The 11,995-nt window shown below is 36.2% G+C and overlaps 1 protein-coding gene across 1 annotated transcript in view; it reads left to right on the top strand.

Annotated features, from left to right (window-relative positions):
- Positions 1–1,144: 1,144 nt before the first annotated feature.
- Positions 1,145–11,995, top strand: part of kcng2 (potassium voltage-gated channel, subfamily G, member 2) — an 89,351-nt gene continuing 78,500 nt past the window's right edge. The window contains exon 1 of the mRNA XM_038287729.1: positions 1,145–1,549. The gene's annotated coding sequence lies outside the window, so the exon portion shown is untranslated. The remainder of the gene's footprint in view (positions 1,550–11,995) is intronic.

Below are 11,995 nucleotides of genomic sequence, written 5' to 3'. Positions count from 1 at the left end.
GACATCTGTACACAGAGAAAGGGAAAGCCAGATGTGGTTTGTATTCATACCATCAGTGTGTAGTTGGCACATTGTGTGCTTAGTAGATGATGGTTTGTGTTTACTGTTTGATACGAAAACACCATTTTTACAAAGGTGTGAAGAGTTAATATAGCTGTGTTCGCTTTTGCAAGAGAACTGCAATGTTTTGATAATTGGGTGAAAGGTTTTCTTATTAGTGTGCAGAGTTTTGCAAAAATAGCCAATAGTTACAAAAAATGTGCTTAAGCAATCAGAAAAAACTGTAAAACAAGAGAACTAGTCTCTAAAACAGACATGGCTTCGGTTATGGTCAGAATTCAGTCAGAATTGTGACATTAAATCAAAATTCTGAGAAAAATGTCACAATTGAGAGAAAAAAAATCAGAATTGTGAGAAAAAAGTCAGAATTGTAAGAAAAAAGTCAGAATTGTGAGATTAAAGTCAGTATTGTGAGGAAAAAGGTGAGAATTGTGAGGTTAAAGTCAGAATTGTGAGATTAAAATCAGAATTCTGAGAAAACAGTCAGAATTGTGAAATCGAAGTCAGATTTCTGAGATAAAGTCAGAATTCTGAGAAAAAAAAAATCAGAATTGTGAGATTAAAGTCAGAATTCTGAAAAAAAGTCAGAATTGTGAGATTAAAGTCAGAATTCTGAGATTAAAATCAGAATTCTGAGATAAAGTCAGAATTCTGAGAAAAAAGTCAGAATTGTGAGATTGAAGTCAGTATTGTGAGGAAAAAGGTGAGAATTGTGAGGTTAAAGTCAGAATTGTGAGATTAAAATCAGAATTCTGAGAAAACAGTCAGAATTGTGAAATCGAAGTCAGATTTCTGAGATAAAGTCAGAATTCTGAGAAAAAAAAATCAGAATTGTGAGATTAAAGGCAGAATTGTGAGAAAAAAAGTCACAATTCTGAGATTAAAGTCAGAATTATGACTTTTTTTTCTCATAATAATAAAATGAAATGTAAAAATCAGTTAACTTTTTATTATTTCAGTGGCCTCTTCCGTATGATTGAGACATCCAAATAAGATACTCCCAGAATCAAAACACAGGGATTAGAGGAGCCCAGAGCGGCATTAGATGACAGACCCTCCCTCTGACGCTGTTTGTCGGAGCGCAGCGCAGCGCAGCGCAGAGCGCGCAGCTCCAGACGCACCTGAGCGGCTCGAGCGCAGCACCGTGACCATCATCGTCCCTCACACCCACTCCCACTCCTGTCCTTATATATATATCTGCCACGTCGCCACCGATGGAGACAGAGACGCCGGCTGACAGTCCGGCGGATTGTCGCTGACGCACATTTCCAGCTGCGCCTCTTTTTTCCTGCGGACAGATGATCGAGCTTTTCCACGCGATGAAAGCGGGACTTTCGGGAAGATCAGGAAGTCCTGGGAGCTCAGCGTGAAATCTTACAACAATGTCCCACACCATCTGCGTGGAAAACTTAAAGCCATGCTGCGAGCCGAGGGGCGCGATGGAGCGGAGGATCTGGAGCAGATGGACGCATGTCCCACAGCACACCTGGTGAGTCCTGTGGGTTTAAACTGAGCACAACTACTCCAAGAGTTTGGAGTCTGAGAACATCAGGAGAATGAGAAGAATAAGCGTAACATGGCTCCTTTATTTTTCTTTTATTTAATGGCTTTAACTCCACACAGCTCTGAAAGCATCTCTCTACCTCCTATTGTTTCTGTTCATTATTGCTTGGGTCAAAAACCCAAAGAGCATCCATCAAACTGAATTGTTTCTTCTACACTCTAAAACTACTTGGTTTAAAAGCCAATAAGGTGTTGTTTTAAATATAAATAAATATAATAAATATTTCAACTTTTTGGAATTAAGACCTTCCATAAGATTAAAGAGTTCTTATGTTATTAATTGATTGACTTTATTGATCTCCCAGTGGAGAAATTTACTCCCACTGCCCCCATGGGGGTGAAGTTAGATAACTCTAAAGTAAAAACTATTTTTTTTTCCAAATAACCAAAATCATCCTTTATTGCCTAAAGCCTTTAATGATTTTATTCATGTGTATTTCAGGGTCAAACATGCTGCCTTCTCTCATTTTCAGCTTGTTGGAGAACTTGTCTGTTAATCTGGTTACACAGGCAAAAACTAAAAACACTATTAGCTGCTCTTCATCGGCTCAGAGTGATTACGATAAAAAAGTATTTTATTTGTATTCTATACGTGAGTTATCTGTGCTCTTCTATAAGACTAAGCTGAGAGTTGATCGGATGGTTCCTTCTACATGTTTGGATTCTTCTCCATCTTTAAAGACTCCGTTATTTTCCCTCGGGTTCATCACAACATCATTTGTTTTTCCTTTTGTACATTTTATTGTGTATTTAAATAAAAATCCCATTAGCTTCACATGTGTTCACATATGAGTCCTGTTATATGTGATTCCCATTTGTAACACATGTGTAACATGTGAGAAGCATGGATGTTTTCACATGTTCAAATGTGAATCACATGTAAAAACACGCAACTACATCCGATTCACATGTTTTTGCATGTTATATTCCCATTTGAAGCACATGTGATTCATATTTAAGATACATGCATTTGACAAATGGGAAAAAAAAACATAGGAATCACCTGCTATTGCCTTATTCTCACATGCAAAAACATGTGAATCACATTAGATTCTCATCTGAACCACATGATTCACGTTTGAAGTTCATGTGCATCACATTATGTAAAACATGTCAATCACATTAGATTCTCATTTGAAGCATATGCAATTCACATTTCAGGCACATGTGCCTGAAATAAAAAATACAGGAATCTCCTCATCTTACATGTTATTCCCATTTGAAGCACATGTGAATCACCTTTGAAATACATGTGTATCACATATGTATCACATTAGATTCCCATTTGAAGCACATGTGAATCGCCTTTGAAATACATGTGTATCACATATGTATCACATTAGATTCCCATTTGAAGCACATGTGAATCACCTTTGAAATACATGTGTATCACATACGTATAAAACATGTGAATCACATTAGATTCCCATTTGAAGCACATGTGAATCACCTTTGAAATACATGTCTATCACATATGTATCACATTAGACTCCCATTTGAAGCACAAGTGAATCACGTTTGAAATACATGTGTATCACATATGTATCACATTAGATTTCCATTTTAAGCACATGTGAATCGCGTTTGAAATACATGTGTATAACATATGTATCACATTAGATTCCCATTTGAAGCACATGTGAATCGTGTTTGAAATACATGTGTATCACATATGTATCACATTAGATTCCCATTTGAAACACATGTGAATCGCGTTTGAAATACATGTGTATCACATATGTATCACATTAGACTCCCATTTGAAGCACATGTGAATCACGTTTGAAATACATGTGTATCACATATGTATCACATTAGATTCCCATTTGAAGCACATGTGAATCGCGTTTGAAATACATGTGTATCACATATGTATCACATTAGATTTCCATTTGAAGCACATGTGAATCGCGTTTGAAATACATGTGTATCACATATGTATCACATTAGATTCCCATTTGAAGCACATGTGAATTGCTTTTGAAATATATGTGTATCACATATGTATCACATTAGATTTCCATTTGAAGCACATGTGAATCGCGTTTGAAATACATGTGTATCACATATGTATCACATTAGATTCCCATTTGAAGCACATGTGAATCATGTTTGAAATGCATGTCTATCACATATGTATCACATTAGATTCCCATTTGAAGCACATGTGAATCGCCTTTGAAATACATGTGTATCACATATGTATCACATTAGATTCCCATTTGAAGCACATGTGAATCGCCTTTGAAATACATGTGTATCACATATGTATCACATTAGATTCCCATTTGAAGCACATGTGAATCGCGTTTGAAATACATGTGTATCACATATGTATCACATTAGATTCCCATTTGAAGCACATGTGAATCGCGTTTGAAATACATGTGTATCACATATGTATCACATTAGATTCCCATTTGAAGCACATGTGAATCGCGTTTTGAAATACATGTGTATCACATATGTATCACATTAGACTCCCATTTGAAGCACGTGTGAATCGCGTTTGAAATACATGTGTATCACATATGTATCACATTAGATTCCCATTTGAAGCACCTGTGAATCGCGTTTTGAAATACATGTGTATCACATATGTATCACATTAGACTCCCATTTGAAGCACGTGTGAATCGCGTTTGAAATACATGTGTATCACATATGTATCACATTAGATTCCCATTTTAAGCACATGTGAATCGCGTTTGAAATACATGTGTATCACATATGTATCACATTAGATTCCCATTTGAAGCACATGTGAATCGTGTTTGAAATACATGTGTATCACATATGTATCACATTAGATTCCCATTTGAAACACATGTGAATCGCGTTTGAAATACATGTGTATCACATATGTATCACATTAGACTCCCATTTGAAGCACATGTGAATCACGTTTGAAATACATGTGTATCACATATGTATCACATTAGATTCCCATTTGAAGCACATGTGAATCGCGTTTGAAATACATGTGTATCACATATGTATCACATTAGATTTCCATTTGAAGCACATGTGAATCGCGTTTGAAATACATGTGTATCACATATGTATCACATTAGATTCCCATTTGAAGCACATGTGAATTGCTTTTGAAATATATGTGTATCACATATGTATCACATTAGATTTCCATTTGAAGCACATGTGAATCGCGTTTGAAATACATGTGTATCACATATGTATCACATTAGATTCCCATTTGAAGCACATGTGAATCATGTTTGAAATGCATGTCTATCACATATGTATCACATTAGATTCCCATTTGAAGCACATGTGAATCGCCTTTGAAATACATGTGTATCACATATGTATCACATTAGATTCCCATTTGAAGCACATGTGAATCGCCTTTGAAATACATGTGTATCACATATGTATCACATTAGATTCCCATTTGAAGCACATGTGAATCGCGTTTGAAATACATGTGTATCACATATGTATCACATTAGATTCCCATTTGAAGCACATGTGAATCGCGTTTGAAATACATGTGTATCACATATGTATCACATTAGATTCCCATTTGAAGCACATGTGAATCGCGTTTTGAAATACATGTGTATCACATATGTATCACATTAGACTCCCATTTGAAGCACGTGTGAATCGCGTTTGAAATACATGTGTATCACATATGTATCACATTAGATTCCCATTTGAAGCACCTGTGAATCGCGTTTTGAAATACATGTGTATCACAACATATGTATCACATTAGACTCCCATTTGAAGCACGTGTGAATCGCGTTTGAAATACATGTGTATCACATATGTATCACATTAGATTCCCATTTGAAGCACCTGTGAATCGCGTTTTGAAATACATGTGTATCACATATGTATCACATTAGATTCCCATTTGAAGCACCTGTGAATCGCGTTTTGAAATACATGTGTATCACATATGTATCACATTAGATTCCCATTTGAAGCACGTGTGAATCGCGTTTGAAATACATGTGTATCACAAATGTATCACATTAGATTCCCATTTGAAGCACGTGTGAATCGCGTTTGAAATACATGTGTATCACAAATGTATCACATTAGATTCCCATTTGAAGCACATGTGAATCGCCTTTGAAATGCATGTGTATCACATATGTATATAACATGTGAATCACATTAGATTCCCATTTGAAGAATGTATGTGATTCCTATTAGAATCTTATTTGAAACACATCCCATGTGGGTGTATGGTGTGTGGAAAAAATGTGAATCATGTTTGATTCCCATGTCTTTGCATGGGACTCACATGTGCATTACATGCAATACACATGTGAGTTAAAAGTAAAAGTAAAAATTTAATTCAATTTAATTCAAAAATTCTTCATTAATCCCAAAGGGAAATTAAATAATTTATATTTCCTACATTTGACCCAAATGCTTTCAGATGTGACTCACATATAAATTTTAAATGATCCACATGTTATTCCAGTGTTTTTCATGTGTAGTTTACATGTTTGTGTTGCTTTTTTAACATGAAACTCTAAAATACACATGTATACATGTGCTTTTACATGTGGATCACATGTTAACTGTACATTCCTTATATGTGTTGCACATGTAATTTTCAAATGTGAAATTCAGTGGATTCATTTTTCTATGGGTGTTTTTCCCTTCTTTAATCTCCTTAATGTACGCCGCTTTGCTGTGTTTTAAATGTGCTCGGTGAATACATTTAAATGGATTTACTGAATGCATGAAGACGTTGTCTCAGTCGCCACATGCATCTCTCTCAGGTAAACCATCAACACATCCGCTCTCTGTTTTTGACACTTTTTAGGCACATTATTAAGTCCATTATCTCCTTCTGCCTGGATCCATCTCCACTCTCTGAATCGGCTGATTGACGCGTAGTGTCAGACTCAAAGGGAAGGTTTCATTTTCAATTAGGGATTGTTGAGAGCACTAATGATGTGAAGCGTCAGAGAGAGACCGAGTATTAAGTTAAGAAGTCTCTGGTCTCAGGGGGAAGTCAGCTGACGTTCAGAAACAGACTTATCAAATGTTTATGGGGTGGAACTGTTAAATTATAAAGTTGAGGGAGTTTATCCCTAAACATTGCATGTCGACAGTAGAAGTCACCTGAGGACAGAGAAAAACTCGACTTCTCAGTCCTCAGACGACGTTTTATATAAGTTGAAATGCTCAGATAAATCAGCTGACTAGAATCTAATAATTTTAAATTTCACCGACCTAAAAGTCAGAAACTCCAATATTGGGCAGACGTTTCATACAAAATTCCTTGTTCAGATAAAAAAAAAAAATCTAAATATACAATTAATCTGATCATGATGTACATTTATCTGACTTTATTTTAAGAGACGCACTCTGAGATAATCAGAGTTTCTGTATTTTCCTACAATAGCCACAGAAGAAATGTAGTACCTTTGCCTTCATTAAAAACAAAACAAAGAGGAGTGTTGGTTCTGAGCAAAACAGACCTGAAGGTGTCCATGTAAACATATTGTTATTTAAGAAAGACAGCTCAAATTTAGCTGTTTCTAAACACTAAGGCAGGAGTTTTCAACATTTTCCAGGCCAAGGACCCCCAACTGATGGCGAGATGGAGCGGGGATCCCCTAATTATATATATGGTATCAAATTGTGTTCTATCAAACTGGTCCTATAGTCACTATGTTACAGATGGAGTCATGTAACGAAAATAATTTCTCCCTGGGATTATTAAAGTATTTCTGATTCTGATTCCTGGTTGATGGGACAGGTGTTGTGAATGAAACGGTGCCCAGCTTTGAAAGAGCTCCTGTGTGTCGCTGAATGTGTGCATTGATGACTGAAAGACATCTTCTGCCTCCATTTTTCTGTTTACTACAGTGTGTTGAATTCATGTTAATGTGTAATAAAAGACATTTCAATTAGTGGGAAATATTGCAGGGGGATATAAAAAAAGTCTAATCAACCAAAACTTTTGCGACCCCCATGCAGTACCTCTGCGGACCCCTTAGGGGTCGTGGACCCCCTGTTGAAGACCTCCGCACTAAGGTGTTTAAAGATGATGTCTCATATATCATGGTTAGGGCTGGGTAAAACAATCGATTCCTTTACATTTTTTTGCAAAATCAATGTCTAGGGAATGAGATCGATAAATTTTATAGTGACCCACGTGACGTTCACGATCAAATAAGCAGGAAAGATGCACTCAAGTTTATTTCAAGCCATAGGTTGACTGAAGACATGAACAAATGGGGGCTGACCAGAAAACACCCTGTAGTTGGTACAGACAATGCTGCAAATATGGTTTGTGCATTGAAGAAAATGCAGCTCATGCATGTCTGCTGTGTTAGGTCTGCTTGCTCGAGTGAGGCTTCACTTTTCACAAACTAGTTTGCACTTTTGAGACAGTTTTGTTCACATCTCATGTTTAAACTGTCTGATTTACAAGTTTGCACTTTGTGTTTAATGTGACAGGAAAAAACAAAATACATGAGTATTTTGAAATGCAGTTGAACTACTTTTATTATTGTAAAAACAGATTGAATCGAAATTAATCGATTGAGAACTGTATGAATCAAAATTGAATCGATTCAGGACTTTAGCGAAAATACCCAGCCGTAATCATGGTAGCATGTAGGCTGATGGGTAGATTAAGATCTTTGTCTTTTGGTTCAGTTTCAGACAGCAGCGTCCGTCTGTCATTTCCATGCTCCCCTTTTGATTGAACTCCTCCAGTTGAGGCAGGAACTCTCATCCGACCTGATGAGGGAAAGGCATCTTTCTCCTTTTTAGATGGGGTGGTTTTCTACCGGATGTATATTGGAACTAATTCTTTTTCCTTCTGCTTTGCACACAGCTGCAAACCGTCCCATGCTGTTGGTCTTGGTAGGTGGGAGCCAGCAGACACACGACATTCACTAAAAGTGGTGTTGCACCAATGCCAATCGTTGGCCCTGATACCTGGCTGTGCAGTATTGGCCGATACCGATACCATCTGTTTGAAATTGATATGTGTATATATGAAGAACTGCATACTACTTGGATGTAAAATAATTGCCTTCATGGCTTTGTCAAGCTGCTGCCTACCTTTGTGAAGCAGGAAAAAGACTAATACAAAGTGAATCCAGTAGAACTTTTTATTGCCTACCTGGAATGGGTTACAATAGTTGAATAAACTTCTGGCTCTCAAAATGGTATTGGTGCCCTATTGTTGGTGCTCACAAATACAGATACCACCATTTTGGTGCTGGATCGGGGCCTCGCCCAATACTGGTATCGGTGCAACACTAACTAAAAGCATAGATAATCTGCTGATCCCTAAAATCAACCGCTCTATGCTGTCCATAGAGGTTATGAACAAGATTTGTGAAAGACAAGGCTATGGAGGGAATTTTGTTCCGTTATTGTTTTCAGCAAATAACGCGTTTTGTAAATGGAAATCTGAAAAAAGGCAATTTAAAAATTCAACTTCGACAAGTGTTTTATAAATAATAAAGGTTTTGAGAGTAGCTTGGCTCTTTTTTCATATTTGGTATTTATTTTTTCCATATTTACTTTTTTCAAAAGTTAATTCTTTCAAAAACATATTTTTGCAGATTATATGTTTTCCCTTTTTTCTGTTTTTCAGATTGAATCTTATATATTGCATTTTTTTCTAAATGCGTTATACAGATAAAATGACTTCAAGGCTGGCTTTTCCTCTGAAGAAGGAGTAAAGACGCTTTTCAATTGGTTTCCATGGATTTTAGTAGCACCCTGAGAAGAGAATGTAATCTGTAAAACACAATTTCGAAAATAATCCAATAAACCTCAATCAGAAATTCATCTTTGAAGTAACACATTTTAAAATGTTATTAAAAAGTTATTCTTTTTTATTTTATTTTTTAAGCAGTTCTAAAGGACTTTGAGTTTTGGTTGATTTTGGTTCCCCCCAGTGTACAAGAGCTTTAATATTTCGCCTAAAGGAAGACAGCATTTCTCATGCGGAGCAGCGCATTACACCATAAAATCCTGTTGATGCAGTTGTTTTAAACTAGGTATCTGTTTCCAGTAGCTGTGTTGAAGAAGAATATCAATCAGGTAATTAATCTAATTTTGGCAAAACAATCTAATAAGATGATGTTGAACATAGGGAACGTTTAACTTTGATTTTGCTTGCCTTCAATCAGATAAATATGTTGTGTTTGATCATTTCACAGTAAAGGTGTATAGATCCCAGCAGGAAGGTGTTGCATTGCCTGAATATCAACCCAGTTTGCACATTAGACTCTTAGTAAGAAAACTTAGTTGCAACAACTTTTATATTTATGATGAATAGGTAAAGGCGTGACGTATGCCGTAAAGCAGTCTGCACATTTGTAGTTGTTTTCTGTGGCAGGGTTACTGCCACCCTTCTCAATGTTTTATAAAGGCTGAAAAGTTAGTCAGTCAAGTTTTAAAATGCAATTTCTTTATTGCATTTTTGTTTCAAATTTCTATTTACAAACCAGATTCTTTGTTTGCAACAATAATGGAACAAATTTCACTCCATACCAGCTATAAGTAAAAAAAAAAAAAAAAAAAAAAATGCAGTTTTGTTTTTTCAGCATTTTTAGACATTTTAATGTCTGTCATGCAATAAGAGACTCTGATATTTACAGTTAATGGGCCTAAAACTAACAGCATAAATCACTATTGTTCAAAGTACTGATTTTCTTTTGAAATAGTAATAAAATATAGTTTAAGAGTTCTCCTTCTTCTCTATTGTTTTACACTCCTAGTGTGATGTCACCTATGATTGTAATTACCACAAATCAGAAAATAATACATTTTTAATGTTTTTATTATTAGAATCTGTGAAGAGGTTATTTGTTTCAGTATTGGGCTGATGGAAGGTTGTTATAAAAATGGAAATTGGTCATAAAAATCTGATTGGTTCATCTCTACACAAAAACAACAAAAGAATAAAGCAAACAATCAGGTTAGACTGGATCTAAACAAATTGCCTGCAGGGATAAACTCTGATGTAGAGAACAGATCTCATGGGAGCTGGCATATACCCAAGGACAAACAGCATATAGCTGCATAAATGTAATGAAATCCAATTGAAAAAAAGAAGAAAAAAAAGATAAAAGAAGCTGACGCTCAGCTTATGATGAATTTTTTCCCAGAGGGTTTTACCTAAAGGAGAGATTTAACTGGACACATTTTGATTCAAATTGGCAGGGGTTAATGCAGATCTGTTGATAATCTGATGACAAAAACAAAGCAGCAGAAAGGCAGCGCATTGAGAGAAGGCACAATGCACATGATGCATCACATTAATGCATGACTCAGCAGGGTAATGCATTTATTAAATCCCTGAGTGTGCAGATTATTGGCAGAAACCTTTTTTTACTCATTGGGTTCAGTTGCAACAATATTGGGGCACTTATTTTTTATTTCAGCATCTGAAAAAAAGAGAAACAGTCGGCATGGAGACAGCGTTGCTTAAAAGTTTGTGCATCAGTGCACCTTGGATGTCAGATTTTTACAAAGATCTAACTTACGCAATAAGGAAACAATGGAAAACTGATTCTCTTATCTGTGTGTTCACACACAGTGAACAATTTTCTACAGTTTTCAACAAGTTTATCTATATAGAGCCAATTCACAACACACAAGGCTTTTTACAGAGTCAATTCACTCAGATTGGTTAGAACTTTCCATCTAAACCAGCTGATTGCACCCAGGCATTGACTTTGCAGGATTCCATTTTTTGTGGATAAACATGTGGCAAGAGTAGATATCTCTTGTATTTTGACGTTGATTCTGCAGCAATCCATCGCACTGAGCATGCATGCAGCAACACTGAAGAGGAAAAACTCCCTTATAACAGCAATAAACCTCCAGCCGAACCAGGCTCAGTGTGAAGGCCAAACTGGGATCCGAGAAGAAAAAACACACACAAAAAGAACTTGCAATGGTTTATAATTACTTTCTATATTAGGAAGGGTATCACTAAACTGCTCTTTCAATAAAGTAAACAGCTTGACATGAAAACCGACTCGGCCAGTTTTCATGCCGAAAGGGATGACAAACGCACACAGTTAATCACATTAAAAGCTATAGGTATGTCTATAAGAGAAACAGGACTAAAGACTTAAAAACAGGCCCAACACTATCATCTATAAACAAAGCTTTTGATGGTAGCAGTACAGCTGATATTTCTACAGTATGTGAGAATAGAGATAGAATAATAATAATAGGTGGCCACTATGTCCTCCTGCAGCCTAATCCTATAGCAGCATTACTATAGAGATAACTCAGGATAACTTGAGCCACGCTAATTGTAAACTTTATCGATTAGGAAAGTTTTAAGCCTAGCCTTAAAAGTAGACAGGGCGTCTGCCTCACGGACTGAAACTGGCAGTAT

The sequence above is a fragment of the Cyprinodon tularosa genome, unplaced genomic scaffold, assembly GCF_016077235.1.
Source record: "Cyprinodon tularosa strain WSP-4 unplaced genomic scaffold, ASM1607723v1 ctg244, whole genome shotgun sequence".
NCBI classification, from domain to species: domain Eukaryota; kingdom Metazoa; phylum Chordata; class Actinopteri; order Cyprinodontiformes; family Cyprinodontidae; genus Cyprinodon; species Cyprinodon tularosa.
Note: the sequence above shows the minus strand (reverse complement) of the source record. Positions and strands in the feature narration are given on the sequence as shown.